A 10,832-nucleotide genomic window follows, 5' to 3' on the forward strand; every position below is an offset into this window, starting at 1 on the left:
CCCCTTTACAGTGCTAACATGCAAACCGTTGACGGTTCAGGCCGTGTATTACCTGGCACCACCCGACAACTCGGTGACCCATTTGTCGAACATCGTTGTGCAATACAAAAGACAGTGGGCGGGACCGCAATACCAATTACCACAGCTCATTATAACTCACGAGCGAATCAGCGCTCTCGGATTGACAGGCTACGTGCGACAGAAATAACAGACCACATGAGATTGATACAATGTTCAATTATATACAGGATTTTATTAGACTTCTCTTTTAAATTTCATCGTGTCTATGATATATATATATATATATACAAAAATGTAGTACTAAATTAGAAATGTAAACAGTAGTCACTATACATATCCACATTTTTCAAACAGTTTTTCGCAGGCATGATTGGGAATGTCAGTAATTGCCAATGTCGTTGCGAGTTCAGTAAAGTTATATGTTAACAAAGCATTTTCCCGTAGACCGTTTCTTCCGGACTGTACGGGGGCTGAAATAATAATTCCACGCCATGTTGACCAAGAAGATTACGTAGTAATTGTTCTCCGACCCTGTGATGATGAAATCCGCAGTTATCAAGAATGATATAGTCACCCCTATCAATAATCGGATTTCTAAATTCATTCCGTTGTTGTAAAAGTTGGTCAAAACTTTATCATTTCTAGGACATTTGACGGCCCCTGAATAATATCAAAGAAGTCCACCCCAAAAAACCCACAACACAAGTTAACCGTGTACGTACAATTGCTTACATATCTCTGAACCTTGACGGCTGGTGTACCTACAAAACTATGTCCGTAATTCCTGTTTCCTGCAGTTTTAATAACGGAAGATTCGTCGAAAAAATGAAGCTGCTCCGGTCGGTAGTGCATTGCCGCGGTGTTTTCACGGAAGTAGATTTTTTTTTACAATTTTCGTACAGCCTTCTTTGGTTAAACCGCACTTCCTACTAATTTTACCGTAGGATACTCCATTGGAAAAAAAGTTCCAAAACCGCAAGACGTAAACTTTCATTTGCTGGTTTTCCAGGATGATAAACTTATTCTTCTCCATTATTGCACACAACCGGAGACAAATCTGACTTCAAGTGAAAAGGCACTGGTTATAGCACAGGTGCCTGACTCGTTTTATAAAATAATAACATATAAGAGTACATATAAATGAGATATGTACTCTTATATGTTATTATTTTATAAAACGAGTCGGGCACCTGTGGTTATAGCATGCCAAATTATGACAAAACACCAGATGCGTTTGACAGGACCTTACAATCAGCCGACAGTGATACAACACCCGTGATCGGTTCATCAAAACATTGTACAACAGTCAGCCCCGTCACACAGTGTAAAACATTTACTTCACATACGATTTTCGGTTTCCTTTCTCAAATTGACCCTAAAATAGGGATCTAGGGTAGGATTTATATATTATTATTATCACGGAAATGTGTTCAATACATAGGGATATGAAGTGGATTACATGTAAATAGAATAATTTTGTTAACATTTAATGTTCTTCTCTCAAGGTAACATGTCAAGTCCCTGCAATAATAAAAAGCTAGGTTTTTCAAAAACATTCCTTTAATCAAAATCTATGAGAAAATGTTTAAACAATCGCCATGCTCATTTATCACAAGGGGACATACAGTATTGCCCAAAACCTCAATTTCAAGTTTATATATCGCTATCGTTCCGACAACAGAAATGTGCAAAATCTATATATCAATGAGAACTACATGTGTGCGCAAATGAGAATTGGACGAGTTTCTGTGCCTACCAGTATTAAAATAAACACCGAAAATGTACAGAATAACTTATCGTACACAAATGTCATCTGTCTATTTACGGTTAATTAACCAATTAGTGATACTTGGGGGCGAATTGAGATTTTTTTTTTACAATACTTAAATTGGGTTACGTTGAGAGTAAAACAGTCCTTTTAATTCAAAGGTATTTCTTTTGCCACTTGGGAAAAGTACACAATTCCCATAAATATTTTATTTTGACAATCCACCCTTTATTCAAATGCAGTAGCACATATATAACTTGTATTTATGTGAAATGATGCGCTCCACAAGACAGTCAATCGGTCTGTTATTTCTGTCGCACGTGGCCTTGTCAATCCGAGAGCGCCGATTCGCTCGTGGGTTATAATGAGCTGCGGTAATTGGTATTGTGGTCCCGCCCACTGTCTTTTGTATTGCACAACGATGTTCGACAAATGGGTCACCGAGTTGTCGGGTAGTGCCAGGTAATACACGGCCTGAACCGTCAACGGTTTGCATGTTAGCACTGTAACAAGACAAGTAAATTACAAATGATCACATATAGTCATAGAACACGGAAAAGCTGAACAAAAAAAAATAAACAACGAAAAATATCGTTATGTTTCACATATATACAAGCTTTTGTGTTATATGTAAATGTACATACCAAAAAGCAAGAGTTTTAAGATTTCCAACATCTTGTATTCAACACATTTATTTGAATTTGTCCAGTATGATGATATTCCCCTCCGATTTCAAAAGACAAAACAGATCTAGTTTATAGATTGGTTTCATGCATAGGCAGTTTTATCTGGTAGTTAAAATTATTCTCAATATATACAGTATAGTACATATCGAGGATAATTTTAACTCTGGTGTTAATTACCAGATACAAGTGGCTTTGATCAGTGTCACTATTAGTATAGCATTATTTTCCCGGCGACATGTTCCGCTGACAGACTCGTTGACTGTCTGATTCAGGACATCATAATGGCTGCCAAGTGTAAGATAGGAAGTTATATATAATCATACCATATGTCTCTGTCGTGGAGTTTAAAGTCCGTTCGTACACTCATTGGTACTAGCATTGGAGAGTATCTTTATTTCAGTGCGGATAGCCACTCACCTTCGCTAGAAATGTTTATGTCCTTATATAGCGATCGACTCGACTTGCAGTGAACGGATAGCCACGTCCCTAATCTAAAAATAGATACAGCTCGTATAGTTACGTATGTTGTATGTTCTCATATCAATTTTCATCTACACCTATATATTGTACTGGCCAACTTTAACAATTTGAAGGAGAAATGCCAAAGGGGAGATAAAATTGGCTTTTAAAAACATTTTTTCTCTGTTCATTACAATGAGTTAATTAATTCCTGGCTATATATGTCGTATATGACGCGAGATATATTTATAAGCAATCTCTCCCAGGGTTGCCCTTCAACCTTCATGAAAGGTAACCCTGAATAGATTGATGTATTTACCTGATATACCTTACCTGTTTATTTTGGTATGCATGTATATGTACCTGTGCTTTACTACATATACTTTGCCCTTGTTTTACAACGAAAATATTTACGGCTATCTGTAATGTATGTAAACTTATAAAAAAAAAAAAAATAAAAAAAACATAGTGATAAAATAGGACTATTTTGTGATGTCTATATACGCTTTGTAAATAATTATAATGCGTCATAATATAGTTATGTTATATACATGTCACCTGACTCCGGGGATTCTTTTCACTCACGACAAAGCCTTGAATACAGTTCATCATACATTTATTTATTACTTCCTCTCGACAACCTATAACAATAATACAAATAATAAGACAATGACAAACTCTAAATACAGAAATACATACGACGACTAACAATAGGTATATCGCGGTACATGTACAAAATCATGCGGACAAAGTATTAACAACTTACAGCACGACAACGAAACTTATCAACCTTACATTTACACCAATTGAATTAAGATATACATAGCAGTCTACTTAGCTTATATTCTGAATATATTTGTAAAGACTATCACTTACCCCAGCACAGCTGGATAATCTCATCTTGCGCGAGCATAGAGATGAGTTGACTGTATTTGTATCTACAGTGTATCAACGTCCGTACAGGTCAGTCCCAGGCTTCAATTTCAATTCAATTTCAATTTATTTATTCCAAATGCAACACAGCATATAGGATAACACAATATTCATATAATATGTATACATATTGCAACTTGAATGACAAGATGGCGGAGGGCCCAACACAGGCAATATACTTACGACACATAATAATGAATAACATATTGCTTTTGAAAACTTGTAACTGATGCATAACAATTACAGCGTCTACGTATTGCATGCCTATGACCGTCATGACAGTATGACGACATAATTTAAACATGTACTATTCAATATAAATAACATACTTTCTACATACATATATAATGTATATACAAGAACACTACATATGAAAACAGTGTATTCATAATTTCCAAAACGCATTTAATTTAGTTACTTACAAGGAGAGTTTTTCTTTCTGCAGTGGCATGTAACAAAAATTTACCCAATCTATTCAAGGTTTTAACACTTTTACTGGAAAATAATTCTATCAATTTATAAACACTTGGACGAGAATAATAATACTTTTTGATGTATGTTTTTCTTAGTTCAGAATATGCAGGACAAAGAAGCACAAAATGTACTTCGTCCTCGACGTCATTTTTGTCACAAACTGTGCAAACTCTTTGACTTCTAGGTATTTTATTGTAGCGCCCAGATTCAATATTTAGACTGTGTCCTTGCATACGGAATTGACTCAATAACTTTTTAAATTTATAATTAATTGGCTTAATAAGATAAAATTGAGTATTGAAGGTATCCACAATATGTTTGTATAAATAACATTTCGACGATATATCAAACGCACTGCGTAATTCTTGAATAAATACATCATGAACACGCTGGACATATACTTGCATAAAATGACTTTCATTTAAAACGTATTGGCTGTTCCAAATATAACCAAAACCTAAACTACAAAGCTCATTTTTAATATGATAAACCCAATTACTTTTACAATTAGGTTTTTTATTATTCAATTCGACAAGTGCGTCATAACATGATTTTAAAACACAATTATTGGTTTTTAGTAATTTCAGCCAATATTTCATTACTGCTATTTTACGTTGCACATACAATGAATATCTACCAGTTTCGAAGAAGACCATAGAAGAATTTACCGATTTCTTAACATTAAGTAAGTCTTTGAGAAAAAGAAGATGAACTTTTTCAATTTGTGGTGAAACAGCTTGTCCCCATACTTCACATCCGTAATTCAAAACACATGCAACATAAGTGTCAAATAAAGACATTTTCGTTTCAATATTAAGGGTGAACACTTTCATTTTTCTTTTTAAATGATAATATGCTTTTCTTCCTTGGCAAGCCAAAGTATCTAATGCTGCAGTAAATCTACCGTTAAAGTTAAAAATCAGGCCAAGGTAACAAAACTTATCGACAATTTCTATAGGGTTTCCATTAAAAGTCCAGTTTTCAGAGGGTAGCATTCTTTTTCTTTTCCTAAAAACAACAATTTTTGTTTTATCAGTGTTTATTTTTAAGTTCCATTTAAGAGTATAAGTCTGTAAACTATCAAGCATATTTTGGAGGTCGGTAACGTCCTCTGAAAACAAGACTGTATCGTCTGCGTACATTAACATAAAGAGGTTAATCAGCTGTAATGAGTAACTTTGACAATTAGAATTTATAAAATGACTTTCCATATCGTTTACAAAAAGAGAATAGAGCATTGGGGATAAAGATTCTCCTTGCAATAATCCGACATGCAAATCGAACATGGCGGATAATTTACCATTTAGTTTAACACAGGAACGTACATTATCGTAAATTGATTTAATTACATTCAGTAATCGCCCTCTAATACCATTTTTCCAAAGTTTATACCATAATTTTTGATGATTAACACTATCGAAAGCCTTACTGTAATCAATAAAAACACAATACAGTCTCTTGTTCTGTTCTATTGAATTAATTATTAAACTTTGTAATGCAAAAATAGCGTCTCTAGTACCAAAACCGGGCTTAAAACCAAACTGAGCATCTGAAACAACATTTTCGCGAGAACTCCATTTTAACAGACGCTTATTTAATAAGGACGTGAACAGCTTAGCTAAATGACTAATTAATGTAATTCCCCTATAGTTATTAACATTATTTCTATCACCCTTTTTATGCAAAGGTATGATTACACCCTGAGCCCATGACTCTGGAAAATATCCAATTTGCAACATAGTATTAAACAACTTCAATAGAACTGGCAAAAATACATCTTTATATTCAATAAAATACTCATTAAGTACCATATCTACACCCGCAGTTTTACCCTTCGGTAAATCCTTAATTACTTCCAGTAACTCATTATTATTAAAATCAACATCTAATTCAGGGTATACACATTCGGCATTTCTATTATTTACAATATCACTGTTATTCACCTCACCAGCCATTTCTTTAAAATAACTGAAAAAATCTGCTAATGAAATATCACCAGTCTTAGATACCTTACGATTTGAAAAATGGCGAAAAAATTCCTTCAAAGTGACAAGGAAAGGACAGGTAACATGCATGTACGCACACTTACATTAACAACCAATCAAAACTCATTCCCAATATGGACAAATATACAACCATTATTTATGAATACATAATGAAATAGTTAAATAACTACATAATGAAAGGTCACGAAAGTAGCAAATGCATCAATCCTAACATGAACCATGCTTCATTGCTATCCATTTCTCTGCATTCTTATATTGTATTGTCATTGTCATTGTCGAACCAGACGCCTGTGACATGATGTAATCTAACTGCTTGTAACGGTGTGTTCCCCGAACGCCTACATATTTAGAACAATAGACAGAGACATCAAAGGAATGGTAATTATAGTCTGTTGCATTAATGTTCTGTATTTACCCGAGATATTTTACCTGTATTTTACCTGTAGAAATCACTAGACAACTAAAGAAAACCAAGACACTAGCATATAAATTTCAACATTTTATTTAAACAGAATTGTGAAATTCATAGTATAGTTTTTATCACATTGATATATAAGTTATAAGAGCATTATAATTCTGCAAGTTAATATATCTTTATATCTTATTTTGAAAGCAACACTATGAGAATCTTAATAATATATTGAGCACTTGAAATGTACATGTACATATATGCTAATATATTTTGGAATATCGCTATTATAATGTTACATGTTTTTATACTATAACATATTTTGATAGGATTAACACTTAGAGAAACATAATGTAACGTTACAGGACGGACAAAATTAAAAAAAAAAAAAAAAATATTTTCACAGTGTAATAAAATACTTTAAGATATAGATGCAAAACACATTGTACCAATGGCATAGTTTACTTGCCGAAAGGCGACGTGCATGGAAATCGCATAGTGTTGACAGCCTCTTTGATACATACACGATAAAGCAATGTCCATATGTTACATCACTACACACATTTTACTTAAATGGAGAAGTTCGGAGGCTGCATCGGCGTAAGACATGATATCAATAGTTTGGTTATCTAGTCTCTGTTTAAGGACAAGGCGAGTGTCGATGTCTCTACCTTCAGCGCGACGTTGAATTCTAGTTATCTCATTATTAGCCTGTATGTCCTTTAATGTCCGTATAATGGTGAAATGGAAAAGCATCCCTTGATGTTGGTCCACGGGAAGGTGGTGAGGAGTGCAAACTGGTGATAATTTTGAAGTTTATATAGATACATACATGTAGCTCCGGTAGTCATCTTAAGTGTTATGCTATCCCGGGGTATAGCCAGGGCTACATAACAGCTTGTCGTTTAACTGATCTCGACCAGTAAAGTGAGCGATTTTTACTTATCATCATTATTTTCAGTCTTTGTTATAGAAGAGAGGTGTTCAAATGAGAAAAGAGGGCCGTTTGAGTATAATTTGTAATTAAGAACAAAGCAAAGTATATGATTTATTTTTTGGTTTGATGAAATTGATAATTAAAGAATTATCAATGAATATTTTACAATATGAATTTCAATGAATTATTTATTAATATTTAATGCAATAAATTATTAATTAATATTAATGTGATATTTATTAATTTGATAATTTCTTATTTGTTTAAATAAGTATTGACAAATATCATGTGCATATAGGTAATTCTAAAATATCATATTTTTGTCGAGTATTTATTCATTGAATATTGATGAGAAATACTATAAAATCTACAGGTAACACACACAGGTAAAATATAAGTGACTTCACCAGAACAGACTATAATTCCTGTACTACTCCGATTTTAACGAAACTTGGTATACATGATCAGTATAACATGTAGTTGTGCACCCCACAATTTTCATTAAAATCGGAGTAGTCATTTAGGAGGAGTTGTCTGGACAAGCCTCAACCAATGAGAAGCCGGTAGCCATTTTGAAAAAATGATTTTTTGAAAAAAAAAAAAGTGGGATGCACAACTACATGTTATACTGATCATGTATACCAAGTTTCATTAAAATCGGAGTAGTACTTTAGAAGGAGTTGTCCGGACCAGCCTCAACCAATGAGAAGTCGGCGGCCATTTTGAAAATTGGTTTTTCGAAAAAAAAAAAATGTGGGATGCACAACTACATGTTATACTGATCATGTATACCAAGTTTCATTAAAATCGGAGTAGTACTTTAGAAGGAGTTGTCCGGACAAGCCTCAACCAATGAGAAGTCGGCGGCCATTTTGAAAATTGGTTTTTTGAAGAAAAAAAATGTGGGATGCACAACTACATGTTATACTGATCATGTATACCAAGTTTCATTAAAATCGGAGTAGTACTTTAGAAGGAGTTGTCCGGACAACTATTGCGTGACAGACAGACAGACAGACGGACGGACGGTCGGAGGGTAAACCTATAGTCACCCCGTTTTTCAAACGGCAGGGGACTAATTAGAATGAATTCCAATAGAAATCCAACAAATAATAGTCAAAAATATGATTTCCCTACATAAACTATAGTAAAGTTTACTCCCTCCCCAGGGGCAAACGAGAGACCCCAGGGTCATGAAATTCACAATTTTGGTAAAGCACCTTAAGACCCTTCCATCTATAAAGAGCATTTGATTCTACCATATTTGTGTCTTGAGAACAAGATTTTTGAAGTTTCAGTCAATTTGACACCCGCCCCTTAGTCACCTGGGGAAGGGACCTTATAATTCACAATTTTCGTTGACCTTTGGCCATGGAAGGTTTCTACAAAATTGCTTTGAAATTGGTTCAGGGGATTCTGAGAAGAAGTCGAAAATGTAAATTGTTTACGGACTGACGATGGATGACCACGGACAAAAGGCGGTTAGAATAGGTTACTTGAGACTTTGTCTCAGTTGACCTAAAACAAGTGCTGTTACCGTCTCAAACACTCTTCAACTATGAAAGATTTACAATTTTTTGGTTGGTTCTAGAATTGTCAAGAAAAAAGGACCCCTCTTATGTTGTTCAGTGAGAAAATCGCCAACTTGTACAGAGCCCACCTCAAAATAGCCCTGGCTGCAAGATTTAAACAAGAGGCCAAATGGGCCTGTATCGCTCAACTGACTCCACAGCAACTTTGAAGTTGATCTAGGCCATTTCTGTAGATACTATGCTGATTACCACTTTAATCAAATACCACAGAAGGCTAGGTTTAATGTCAATATATTTTCTAGACCGTCATTAAAGCATACCATTGGCCTAAACAAGCATGACTATTGGTTATTGTGAAATCATTGTTTCAAGATTTAAACCTATTTGGCGGCTTTGAACTTTAATGTAGGTCAAAATTATTCATTTGAACAAACTTGGTAGCTCTTCAACACGTCATACTACAGGGCCCAATATCAAGTACCTGGGCCTCATGGTTATTGAGAAAAAGTCATTTGAAGATTTGATCAATGTGACCTTGAATCTAGGTCATGGTCATTCATTTGAACACACTTGGTAGCCCTTCAGTCCAGTATGCTACAGGTCTAATATAAAGTAGCTGAGCCTCTTGGTTATTGAGAAAACGTTGTTTTAAAATTTTAGCTTATTTGACCAATGTGACCTTGAATGAAGGTCAAGGTCATTCATTTGAACAAATTTCATAACCCTTCATTACAGCATGCTACAGGCCCAATATCAAGTCCCTGGACCTCTTGCTTATTGAGAAGAAGTTGTTAAAAGGAAAAATTGACACCAACGGCAGGACGCTGCACCATACGCACCGCATATGCTCACTTGACCTTTGGGCAGGTGAGATAAAAATGAGGCAATCAAGACATGAATTCCCCACCACAAATATGATGATATAAAATCCTTTCATAATGAAATAACAAAAACATTGATTTTTTTTTTTTTAATTTGCATTTGCTTTTATTTTGATGTCATATTATATAATTTACGTTTCCAGAACAAGTGTTACTAGAATCAAACAATTCAGACTTTGGTGGATGCATCTCTTTTATAGCAAGGTTTACTCTCTATATTTCTAATTATATATTTATAGTTGATACATATAACACAGGCTCTTGGAATGATTTCCCAATAACATGAACCATACATGTGTCTGATATGGACCATTGTGTCATGTCCCTGTGCATTACAAGAGATGAAAACAATATAAGGACATAACAAACTGCAAGCATGCATTTTTTTCTGTTGTCAATCTACAACCTGTATGTGTATGTAAATACATAGAAATAATGATGATAGACAGAAGGAAGAAGAAAAAGTTCCAGAAAAGAAAAGCATACAAACATTGTACATTACATGTATTAACATTAATATCAGGTCTTCTGTTAAAATACCAATACATAGGTGCCGAAGAAGCTGTTTTACTGACAGATAACAGGCCGCAAATTATTTCAGCACCAGAAATTCTGAGTTGATTGACATTCAATAGCACCAATTCTCACAGAGCTCTTATCTTGACTATGAAAATGCCACCTGAAATAAATTCATTATTTGGTTATTATGACTGAATTACGTGTTTG

General features: G+C 34.3%; 1 long non-coding RNA gene across 1 annotated transcript; it reads right to left on the reverse strand.

Moving 5' to 3' along the window:
* Positions 1-228: 228 nt before the first annotated feature.
* Positions 229-3,908, reverse strand: LOC117342831. The gene is made up of 4 exons (XR_004535906.1): positions 3,811-3,908; positions 3,493-3,575; positions 2,893-2,966; positions 229-2,292 (listed from the first exon to the last, which is right to left on the reverse strand). It is a non-coding gene; the product is annotated as an uncharacterized LOC117342831 (long non-coding RNA).
* Positions 3,909-10,832: the final 6,924 nt, after the last annotated feature.

This window comes from Pecten maximus, chromosome 14, assembly GCF_902652985.1.
Source record: "Pecten maximus chromosome 14, xPecMax1.1, whole genome shotgun sequence".
Classification (NCBI taxonomy): Eukaryota; Metazoa; Mollusca; class Bivalvia; order Pectinida; family Pectinidae; genus Pecten; species Pecten maximus.